Below are 11,973 nucleotides of genomic sequence, written 5' to 3'. Positions count from 1 at the left end.
TGCTTTTAAGAAGGTTCGATAAATCCTCCTCTGGGACTGTTTGAGACAGGAAATGTTTGCACAGGGTTAACTCCTATAAGGCTAATAAAATATGGAAAATCCTCTGGTTCATTTTGTGGTAACGGACTGGATTTTATTTGACAATTTATTTGGGAATGCCTAAATGTAAGTAATTGTTGTATCATGTGATAAGTAGTATTAACAAGACTGGTGTCTCTTCTCTTTCCCAGTCTCTTAGGATTGCTATATTGGGCTTTCTTTAAAGAGAATCATGCATGCATAGACTTGGCACTATGTGATTAATCTACTCTCCTTAGCTACTCTATTTGTTGCAAGGTCATGATTGGCAAAGGAAGGCCCATATTATTACAAATTAATAGAGCTTGTTATGAACGACATGTATACCTCGCTAGAGACTGCGGGCCATATGCAGAGATGAGCCTACGTCTGTTTGTGCAGCATTTATTGTGATTTCTGCTCTGCGCATGCCCACAAAAAAACCACGCAAGTACCTATGCCTATGCGGAGCTGCACACATCCACATATGCGCCTGTTTGCCCTTAAAGAGGCGTGATGGGGCTGTGATGGGGCGTTCTTACATAGGCCGAATACAATAAGAGCATAATCACGGAACTGTGAGCTGATCCAGCCCTGAATACAGATGCAAATTTTACAGCCGTATTATTTGCACTAGCACATGGGCTACGGCAAATACATGTTGATGATGATGATGATGACGATAGCCAGCCTACCTGGCTGCTTCTGATTGGCTGAGCGTAGTTTCATCGCCAAAGTTTCTGGGCGCTTTCTTCATTGATTATGCACATATTATAGGATCTTACATTTGTATTTAAAAAATAAAGGAAAACTTATTTTCATTTGCATGCGAGAAGGAAGGTTAAATCTGCTGTATTACATATTATAGGATATCTGCTGCATTACATATTATATGATATCTAGAGATGCTCACTGACCCCCGTGAACTGGTTTTGGTTTTGGATCTGGATTAGCTTCGTGTTTTGGTAAAACCGCCCTCCTATGTTTTGGTTTTGGATTTTTTAGAAAAAAATCCTAAAATATGCTAATAATCACATAATTTGCTCTTTTTTCGTTCCTACATTATTATTAACCTCATAACACTAATTTCAAGTAATTTGCAGTCAATTTTGACCACCTCACAGGTCACAATATTATTTTCATACACTTTCGGACAAATACTGCAGCGACCTGGCTGGATGGTAAGCGACAGAGCAATGACACAAACCACACGGCAGTTCCTAGCACATCTAGGACACATTGGCACACAGCAGTGGCAGAAAAGAAAAATGGGGGTCCGCCTCCCTCCCTCCCACCACTATGTAGGATTTAAAAAGGAATCCAAAAATCACGAGATCTGAGATCCGACGACGTAATGACGTTTTGCCTCGTTTTCAAATCCGACTTGGCTCGTTATCCGGATCTGCTAAGTTCGGGTGTGTTCAGCTCTGGGGGAACTGAGCCTGAGCATCTCTAGTAATTATAATCAGATTTGGTCCAGATAGATAAATTCTATTGGAACTGAAGTAAAATCTCTGAGCACCCAGACTTTAAAGCTATATCTAATTATTGATATTATTATTACTATTACTATTATTATTATTATTATTACTATTATTATTATTAATAATAATAATAATGTTTTCCTTAGGCTTCAATTTAACAATATGTGTCTAATTCTGTAAGCTATACACTATTAAACTAATTGTATTTGCTTGGAGATAAATTGTTTGAGACCATCTTCAAATATTTATTTGGATTTATTTTATTTATGTACTTCTTTATTTGTTTGCTTATTTTTAGTAGCTCTTTCTACATGCACTATTTATTTCTTTGTTTCAAAAAAACAATAAAAGCGCTGGTTGCTAAGACACTATAGAAGCAGCTGTTTGGTGAGGAAATCCTAATCATCCTGAGAATCCAGTCCATCAATTCACCAGGAACCAGCGACATCTCTGTGGCACTTCATGATCAATAGTCATGAGCTGCCGCTTACTGCTGCATTTCCTTCCCCGTTGTAGACAACAGGTGCCTCTTTCATTTCAAACCTCAAGTGAGAGAGAGAGAGGGCATCTTGAAAAACAATTGTGGATTCAAATATAATCATATATATTGTATTGTGGTTTTTTTTTATTTCACTCGGATAACGGTCTTGATTAGTTTAATTTTATAAATTGCTGTTATCATTGGTACATTAAGTTGTCATTTACTAAATCTGGCTTTTATGAACTGCAAAATCTTCAAGGTGGGCACCTATTTCATAGCCTTTGGAAACATGCCCGTCAATGTGGGCTGTACCTAGTGTTGCAGGTTGCAGATAAATCTGAAAATGTGCAGGGTGGGAACAGTAAAAATGTCACATATACCTGCTGCCACTTTACAGAACTTTCCTTTTATTCAGTTAAGATTTAGCAATTTTCTCTTAAAATATTGCTCAGCTTGGCCCCTGTAATTACTTAAATGTTTGTTTGTTTGCAGGATTTTTATTGCATCAGCCAAAATGCACCTAGACATAGGCTTTGCAGGAGAGGTACAATGCAAGATGCATAGTCTGTCCTGTTATAAGTATATGGATGACACACAGGACCTGATTCATTAAGTAACATAAATGTTAACGGTGGTAATTGTTTTCACCAATCCGACATCGACAAGACCTACAAAGAAAATCCGAATTTCTGCAAAACCGATGTGAAAATAAACAGATTTACCTTGAAGCCGGAGATCTCCGATCGGATGACCATGAAAACAGCAAGTTATCCCGATTGGAGAAGTGTTCGGCTCTGCAGCTTGACGTCATCGCGATGTCTGTCGATAGAAATTTAAAGCGGCAATGTGGGGACCCCTAAGTTAAAGTGATTAAACACATTGCTGCTTTAAATTTCTATTGACAGACGTCGCGATTACATCAAGCTGCAGTGCCGAAACACTTCTCCAATCGGGATAACTTGCTGTCAGCATGCTGAGCCAATCGGAGATCTCCAGTGTCGGCTTCAAAGTAAGTCTGTTTAATTTCACATCGGTTTGGCAGAAATTCGGATTTTAGTTGGAGGGCTTATCGATGTCGGATTTTTCCTCATTGATCAAGCGTACCCAACCCAATGTCAATACGTGCCGTGTTTTGCGTAAATTCGCTCTACGCATGCCTGACCAAACGTAATGTCCAATTCATCGTCAGGCCTTGCTACAGCCTATGATTTCATGAGCAGAATGGGAGACTGCAGGTAGTCAATGTACAGTCAGGGCATGCCAGGCTCGAGCACACACAGCAGCATCTGATTCAAGCTTTGGGCATCTCTAAGGTCCAGGATTCCTGACGTATCACTTGCATCACTTAAAGGTCAGGAGTAATGGCCAATTACTAGTGATTTGTTAGCGTATACATGCTAGAACATGTGTTTGCCATCAGGAGCTACTGTTAAATTAAATTTTATGTACAGTAGACATTTATAACATCCTAATAAGTGTATTGAAAGAAAATGAAACAAAATACAAAACATTTTTTAAAAAATGTCATTAATGATTATATTATTAACAGGAGACAATAATTGAATACTTTTCTTTCTGTGCGTTCTGTGTTATGACTTGATATTCCCCGTATGTACTGTTCGTATACTGCAGTGTATTGTCTGTTAGAGCAGATCGGACCTAGACCCGTATTCATCAACAGATGTATCTTCAGATCCGCTCTTTGTTGAATACGTACATGCCCGATTTACGTGCGCTCTTAGAAAAATGCACGGTACGTTCATTTAGCGTGAGAAAAAAGATGCAGAGAAGACCCAGAGCACTGAATGCTGCTGTAAATAAGTCCCGTCCCCTCTTTGGTTACTCATGTTCGCCTCAAAGGATTCGCCAACGCAACGCATCGGCTGTTGCGAATACCAGTGTCCCGGCAAACACCGCCATTTTGATGCGCAAATCCATGAGCTTTGCTGGAAAGCTAAGCGCACTTCCATAAAAACAGATACGTGATGAAATGTGACATCATAGTTTTACACTATTACCATTCATAAACGGCCGTTAGTGGCTAACAGAAAGATTGACCGAAGCAGCTTCAGAACAAAGCACTAATGTTATCTTATTAAATACGACTACATTTTTATTTATGCTAAATATTGCTCAACACATTCTGATAATTCGACCTTAAAGGCAGCGCAAAGTAACAATGAATAAAAATGTTACACAAACTATTTTCTAGTTTATAACTAACATTTTATACAGAAAAGTTTCAAGTTATTATTATTTTTTTTTCGCATGAGGTCAAGCCAAAGTGACCTAGAAAATGATTTCTGTTATTTTGTTCATAATAAAAATAAAAATAAAAGGTTTGACATCGGTGAGAACAGTCACTGGATAAAAGGAAAATTCTTTAAGGGATACATTAAGTCAAAGATATTTTTCAAGGATTTCACTCCGCATACTTTCCAAATATAATAAATTCATAGTAAGAAAATAAATACACTTTCAAATAGATTTTCAAGGTCATTATTTAATAAAGTAATCAGAACTCGCAGCTTGAGTACAGAATACTTTACTCACTGAATGCGCAATGGGAGATGGACGGGAACTCTTTCTGCAAATGGGGTTTTTCAGTTGACGAATGGAGTGATGTAGTGTGAAACGATCACAAATGTTTCACTAAATACTCATAAAACTACCAACTAGAAAATTATTCGCAGGATTTAAAGTGTCCTTGCATTCTGAACATATAGAAGCTATAGCCACAAATCTCTATTATCAGCTGCTCAAGACATATCAATACTGGCAGATTTTCAGAACATATACAGAGTAACCGGTAAAACTGGGTACACACCTATGCAATCTACTTGAGGGGGTAAGTGTATCAAGCTGTGGGTTTTAAAAGTGGAGATGTTGCCTATAGCAACCAATCAGATTCTAGTTATCATTTATTTAGTACATTCTACAAAATGACAGCTAGAATCTGATTGGTTGCTATAGGCAACATCTCCACTTTTCAAACCTGCAGCTTGATACATTTACCCCCGATGTTATTTCTGTAACGATTTTACCAACGAATGAAAGTCCCGATGATCATGCAGATTCATGTGTACACACCTACACGATTTACCTTCAAATCTGTGCTCTTCATCTCTCATAACCATCTGCTGAAAAGAACGTGATTCTGTACACCTTGGAGATATTTGCCTACACTGCTGGTCGTGAGTGTGTACACACTTTCACGTTTGCCCGACATCGTTCCATCATTGATCGGGATTGTGTATGCACGCTACAACATACGATTGCAATTAGGAGCAAAGGTCATCATCATCTATTTATTTATATAGTGCCGTACAGAGAACTCATTCACATCAGTCCCTGCCCCATTGGAGCTTACAGTCTAAATTCCCTAACACACACACACACACACACACACACAGAAATAGAGACTAGGGTCAATTTTAATAGCAACCAATTAACCTACCAGTATGTTTTTGGAGTGTGGGAGGAAACCGGAGCACCCAGAGGAAACCCACGCAAACACAGAGAGAACATACAAACTCTATATACATAAGGCTATATTCGGGAATTGAACTCATGACCCCAGTGCTGTGAGACAGAAGTGCTAACCACCAAGCCACCGTACGCCCAAAGTAATTATACATACAGTACACCTAAATAAATGTATTTAGAGGGGGGGAAAAAAGTTTTTTTCAATGTCTTTTTCTTAATTATTCTAAATGATTTTTTTTCCCCCCTGGACTTTATATTGCACATTTGTATTGTTCGTATCCTGCAGTGCTTTGTGTCTGTCTCAATGAGACAAGTGCCGTATATGCCGAGCGTTCTTACACTCGCATACAACAAGAGATGTTTCTTTCTTCAGATCAGCCTGTAGTTGAAGACTGATGTGCGTTTGCCAGAATTACATTCTTTTTTAACAAAACACAATTTACGTTCATTCAACAAGAGGAGAGCAACCTCCCACATCCAGCTCTCCTCATTGGTGAAGTGGGTGGGGCGGGGCTAAATGTGCCACCCTGGTCCCGCCCCTGTTGTGATATACTGAAATTGTCAAAGAGGCTGGGCCTAGCAATGCGATACTCGTGGCCACGCCCCCATGAAGGATCCCCTTCCCGTATAGCTTGCTGCAAATGTCGGCAAAGTATGACTTACTCCCTGGCAAATTTGCTTTAATACTGCTTATATTTTACTAAGCAATATATTTGGAACACAGACACTTCTCAGAAGCAGGATACAGGGTGTAAATAAACCTTTTATAAAGTAAAAAGGGGGGCATTGGCCATAGCAACCAATCAGATTCTAGCTATCATTTATCAAGTACATTGTAGAAAATGATAGCTAGATTGTGATTGGTTACTATGGGCAACACTTCCACATTTCCTTATAGAATGCCTAATAAATCTACCCCTTATTTTTATTAGCAAAAAACAAAATGACAAGCCATCCTCTATATATAATATATGTTGTTTTAGCAGTATTCCCAAAGACCAAACACCATTTTTTTTTTTTTCAAACATCCCTGCCTCTCACTATCTTCCCCATGTCCTGTATATTGGATTTTCATGTCAAGTTTGGCAGCAATAAACCTGACTCAGATCCTTCATTGTAAACACTGCTCAATCCAAATAGATTCCCCACGTGACTTTCCCTGGTGCCAAATCCTACATGTGTGGGCTTTTTGTTTGGGTGGCTCGAGGAAGCTTAGGCTCAAAAAATAAATAAATAAAATAAAATAAAGCAGAATATATTGACTCCCCCCCCCCCCTTCCCCACTGGAGAGATGAACTCACAGGCTTACAATTGCAAATTCAGCTAAGTTTTCTAAAACCACCCTGTATTGCTTCCAAGTCGCATATTCAATGTCAGAATGTAATCTCCGTCTTGTAGATGGGGTTATCAGGGGTACCTGGGAAGGGAGAGGTAGCTAGAACTGAACAAGGCAATCTGCTACATAGTATAAGAAGATTAACTATATCTATATGCACCAGGGAAATGTATAAATCCCAAGATGACATATACGTATTCACTCTGCAGTAAACACGGCAAAAAGCAATATTACAGAACTGATGGTCATCAATTACACATCATAGCTTTCAATTCATACAGGCATAAATCAGAGGAGGACTGAGGGCAGACACAAATATATAAGCCCCCCTACCCCCACCCAGAGTTTAGGATATAATAATAGAATATAAGATAGAATATTAGAATAATAGAAAATTACTGAAAGCGTAGATGGAATCATTTGCTGGCAGCTTTGTTCTCGAGCTGGATAATTTTTGCAACAAATTGGGGCATATTCAATTGTTGGCGTTACTGCCTAAAGTAATGCGGCACGCAAACTATTACTGTCATTACGGTAATAGTGCGCATAAATATCTTTAGTACGGTACCTTTCACGCTAGATTTCAGCTCAGGGAGATGCGAGCTGAAATCCGGCTTAGTATTATAACGGTAATACTCTTTCTGCGGCAGAAAACGGGAACAATTGAATATGCCCCCTATTGTTTGTAATGAGACCAAGTAAAGAGATACTCAGGTTTCACAGAAGACAGTACTATCCATTAGTGACTGCCCTCATCCTTAAAATGAATGTGTCAGGGCCTGATTATCCAATAGGCTGACTAGCCTGCAGCCTAGGGCGCAACATTTTTGGGGGTAAAAAATTGTGACAGGGAGAGGTAGAGACAGAAATTAATTTAAGTATAAGAGAATAGTTGTTCTCCAAAGTAAAAAGAAAACATGAAAGAAAAATGTAGCAAGGTTTTAATCTTGATATATTCCCATGGCAAAGGATGAAGACAATGAGTCATTCTTGGTGGGCACTTCTAAACTTAGTTGCAATAAGACAGTAGGAGAGACAAGGATGCTGTCTGGTGCAGGCGTGACATATCTTCACCCTAATTAGTGCTTGTTTTGCAGTACAGTTCTGATTTTAATGACAATAAAATGAGCAACAAAGATTACTGTTAACCTTTTAAAGAGCCAAGTATAGCAGAGTCTCAAAAAACACAGGAACAAGGGGAAAGGTTAAGGAGACCGGATTTTAAATTAAGGCTGAGTTTGTTTTACCTACTAGTCCATACTTGCCAACTCTCCCGAAATGTCCGGAAAACTCCCGCATTTCGGATGAGTCTCACGGACTCCGGGAGAGTATGGCAATCTCCCGCATGTGCCCACTTCCTAGTGAAGTGGGCAGAATTAGGGCCAAAATGCCACGGTTCTCCGGAAATCGCGGCATTTGGCCCCGCCCCCCACTGTAAAATGATGCGTTTGCGTCATTACGCATGCCTACCTCCCCCAGGGAGGCTCCCGGACGCCAACGCCAAAAAGTTGGCAAGTATGTACTAGTCTGGAGTGGAAGCCGAGTGGGCACTACCAGTGTATTAGCATAGGGCGGACTGAACCACCATTAATCCGGCCATGGCGACCATCTCCTCCAGCTGACCTGTTATTTACAGCATGCAATATTCTGATGCTTTAGGCTCAGCCTTTCCTCACCTGTTTAAATATATGTTGCATGCAAAGCTCCTCCCCCACTGACATCACAGCCCCGCCCTTTTCAAGTGTCGCAATGGGAGCATATCATGTTATGTGTGCCTAATAAATCTGTTGCTCTGCTGAGGTACATAGATGATATCAGAAATGGCCATAGCAAGCTAGAACTTAAGCATTACTATAGTGCGCTGTTACATGCTGTGTAGCAAAAGATTGGAAATGGAACACAAATCATTCTGGAACACCAGGGGGTATGGTAACACGTGAAACTTTCTAGTGCCAGCCTCATTTACATGCATTTTTCAAATATTTCAAAAACAACAGTGGGTATGAGGCCATGGTGATGTCTCTGGTTCGTAGCAAATGGATAGGCTCCATACTGACTCAGCCCCCAACATGCCTGCAAGCGATTGGTCGACGCTCCATTGTCATGTGAGATTCTGGTCAGCACTGTATACAAGGGATCTGCAAGTACTGGGAGAGAAATAACACTAAAAATGTTCTCTATAAATCAGGGATTCTTTTCGGTTTTTTGTGCCATGGACCCCCCTGGCAGTCTGGTGAAGCCTACGGACGCCTCTTTTTAGCCTGTGCGCCTATTAGCGCCAGATATGATATTAAAATATCTGTGATTTCTGTCGGTGACAAAGTGACAGGTACATCTAATACTAGTGTGGTTTATTGTCTACAGTCATAAATTGAAGGAACTGCTTTATCTCAGTGAGAGGTTAATAAAAATAAAGATGTTATTTTTTTTCCTATCTAAGTTCGTGGACCCCCTGAAATCTATCCACTGACCCTCAAGTGGTCTGTGGACCCCAGGTTAAGGACCCTTGCTCTAAAGGGAGGAGTAGACGCAGTAAACTTCTGTTTAAACCTCCCAAGAGATTGTAAGCTCTTGCGCGATCGGTGTCCTCACTACCCTTAATTCAGATGTCTGCATTTTTTTTGTACCTTAAATGTCCCTGTTTTATATATACTCTGTTTCCCCCATTGTCTCCCGCCGCAGGGCACTGAAGCAATTTACAAAACTATTATAATAATAATAATAATAATAATAATCATGATAATTGTAATTATCTTTGTTTTCTGGAAAACCACAGTTAACCTTTTGCAACGTTGTTTTTCATGAAAGCGATAGAGATAAATAAATCCTGTACCTTGATTATAATAAAGTCGCGCTGCTGTCTGTAGCCACCGATATTATAATCTTGCCAACATCTGCACTCATTATTTTCTCACACAATTCATCATTGTATTCCAATTTTAATACACTTCTTAACATTCTACATATGAATTTAACAAGCAATTCAAACCAGTCTAAACCTCAAGGTTGGAGTATAATAACTTACAATTGTTATTTGATTTGCACACGATTTTTCATTACTGTGAACAATTCAAAGTAACAATAATGAAATCATATAGAAAAACTATTGTGATCGTTACAACATGACTTTCTTTCAAAGCAGAATGTCCAAACTTTATCGGTATGTATATAAAACGAGATCGATACGGTAAGGTGAAAGGTTTACCCAAAACGTGAGCTGCTTTGCTGTTTACAGATACTTTTATGATAAAGGGTTTTTGATTTATACGATAGACAATAGTGAGCTAACAAAATTAATTTGCATGCGTTTAATTATATCTTTGGCCAAAAAAACTTGTGAATGCATGCCAACAACATTATGTGCCAGAAAGGGCACAAAACCAGCATTATAAGCCCTGCCTCAGAGTTTAAATGGCTCTTTAGTTTGGTTAACCAGAGGGAATTCACAAGACAGACAAGCAGGCTTATTTTTCGTTTTCCTCTGTAAAAACCCAATAAAAGGCGAATGCAACTGATTCCAATGTTTCAGATCTCTAAATAACGCACCATTTGTAATATTTCATCAGCATTTTAATTGCATTTTCATTGTCAAAACTCTTCAACATGCTAAAGTGTGATTTTCAGTTTGCAATTAAAATTCCATATTAGGAGCCAGCCTGTGGTTCTGAAGCAGCCAGGCTGATCTGCTTAGAATCATTTTTTAAGAAGACAAAGAATAATTAGCATTTTTCTGTTTGTAAATTGTCTGCACTAATAACTCCCCATCACAGTTGACATTTCGTGCCTTACTGGCGTTTAGCTTCAGGAGAGGACTGCCTTGGGATCAGCATTTTTCCCGTAGTCCAGAGACTGAGCTGTGCAAACCATTTCTCTGTTTCAAAGGCATCACTGTGTCATGCTTTAGGACACACAAACAAAGCAACAAGGAAGCGTGTGAGCGAGTGTTTCAATGTTTTATGAAAGTTCCAAAAATCATTTAAGTAACTATTGGGGTCTATTTTTTAAACTGAGGCGCTATCAAAGATGTTCTATCGCTGCTTATCGCTGATTCGGCTCAGGGTCATTCTGCGCATGCATGAGCTAGCTTGTAAAATAATGTGCATGCCTGAGCGGTACAATAATGAGTGTCTGCAGGTAACAGTGCAGCATGGTGGAGGTTCCTTCAAAGTTTGGGGCTCCCTTTCACCAAATGAAGTTGGGGATTTGGTCAGAATTAATGGTGTCCTCAATGCTGAGAAATACAGACAGGTCCTTATCCATTATGCAATACCATCAGGGAGACATCTGATTGGCTCCAAATTTATTTTGCGGCAGGACAAGGACCCCAAACATACAGCCAATGTCATTAAGAACTATCTTCATCGTACAGAAGAACAAGGAGTCCTGGAAGTGATGATATGGCCCCCACAGAGCATTAATGTCAACATAATTGAGTCTGTCTGGGATTACAAGAAGAGACAGAAGGATCTGAGCAAGCCTACATCCACAGAAGATCTGTGGTTAGTTCTCCAAGATGTTTGGTTAGTTCTCCTTGCCGAGTTCTTTCAAAACCTGTGTTCAAGTGTACCTAGAAGAATCGATGCTGTTTTGAAGGCAAAGAGTGGTCACACCAAATATTGATTTGATTTAGATTTCTCTAGTGTTCATTCACTTTGCATTTTGTTAATTAATAAAAATAAACTATTAACACTTCTATTCTTAAAAGTATTCTTACTTTGCACATTTTTTCCACACCTGCCTAAAACTTTTGCACAATACTATAGGTGTATAACTATGTACGTGTATATATATATATATATATATATATATATATATATATATATATATATATATATATATATATATATAGATAGATAGATAGATGTATGTACACTATATATATATATATATATATATATATATATATATGGATTGGCAATATGTGGCTCTACAGCTGTTGAGGAACTCAGGGCAAGATGGAAGTTTAGTTGCTCAACAGCTGGGAAGCCACAGTTTCTCTACCCATGTTATACAGTCACTAAAGCATCAGTACGACTGCTTTTACTATGTATCGCAGTTTATAGGATTACTTGTTTCTTATTACTTTTTGTTTTATGCTTGTTTTGTGTATTTCTGGAACACTTAATTAT

This window comes from Mixophyes fleayi, chromosome 7 (assembly GCF_038048845.1).
Source record: "Mixophyes fleayi isolate aMixFle1 chromosome 7, aMixFle1.hap1, whole genome shotgun sequence".
Classification (NCBI taxonomy): domain Eukaryota; kingdom Metazoa; phylum Chordata; class Amphibia; order Anura; family Limnodynastidae; genus Mixophyes; species Mixophyes fleayi.
Note: the sequence above shows the minus strand (reverse complement) of the source record.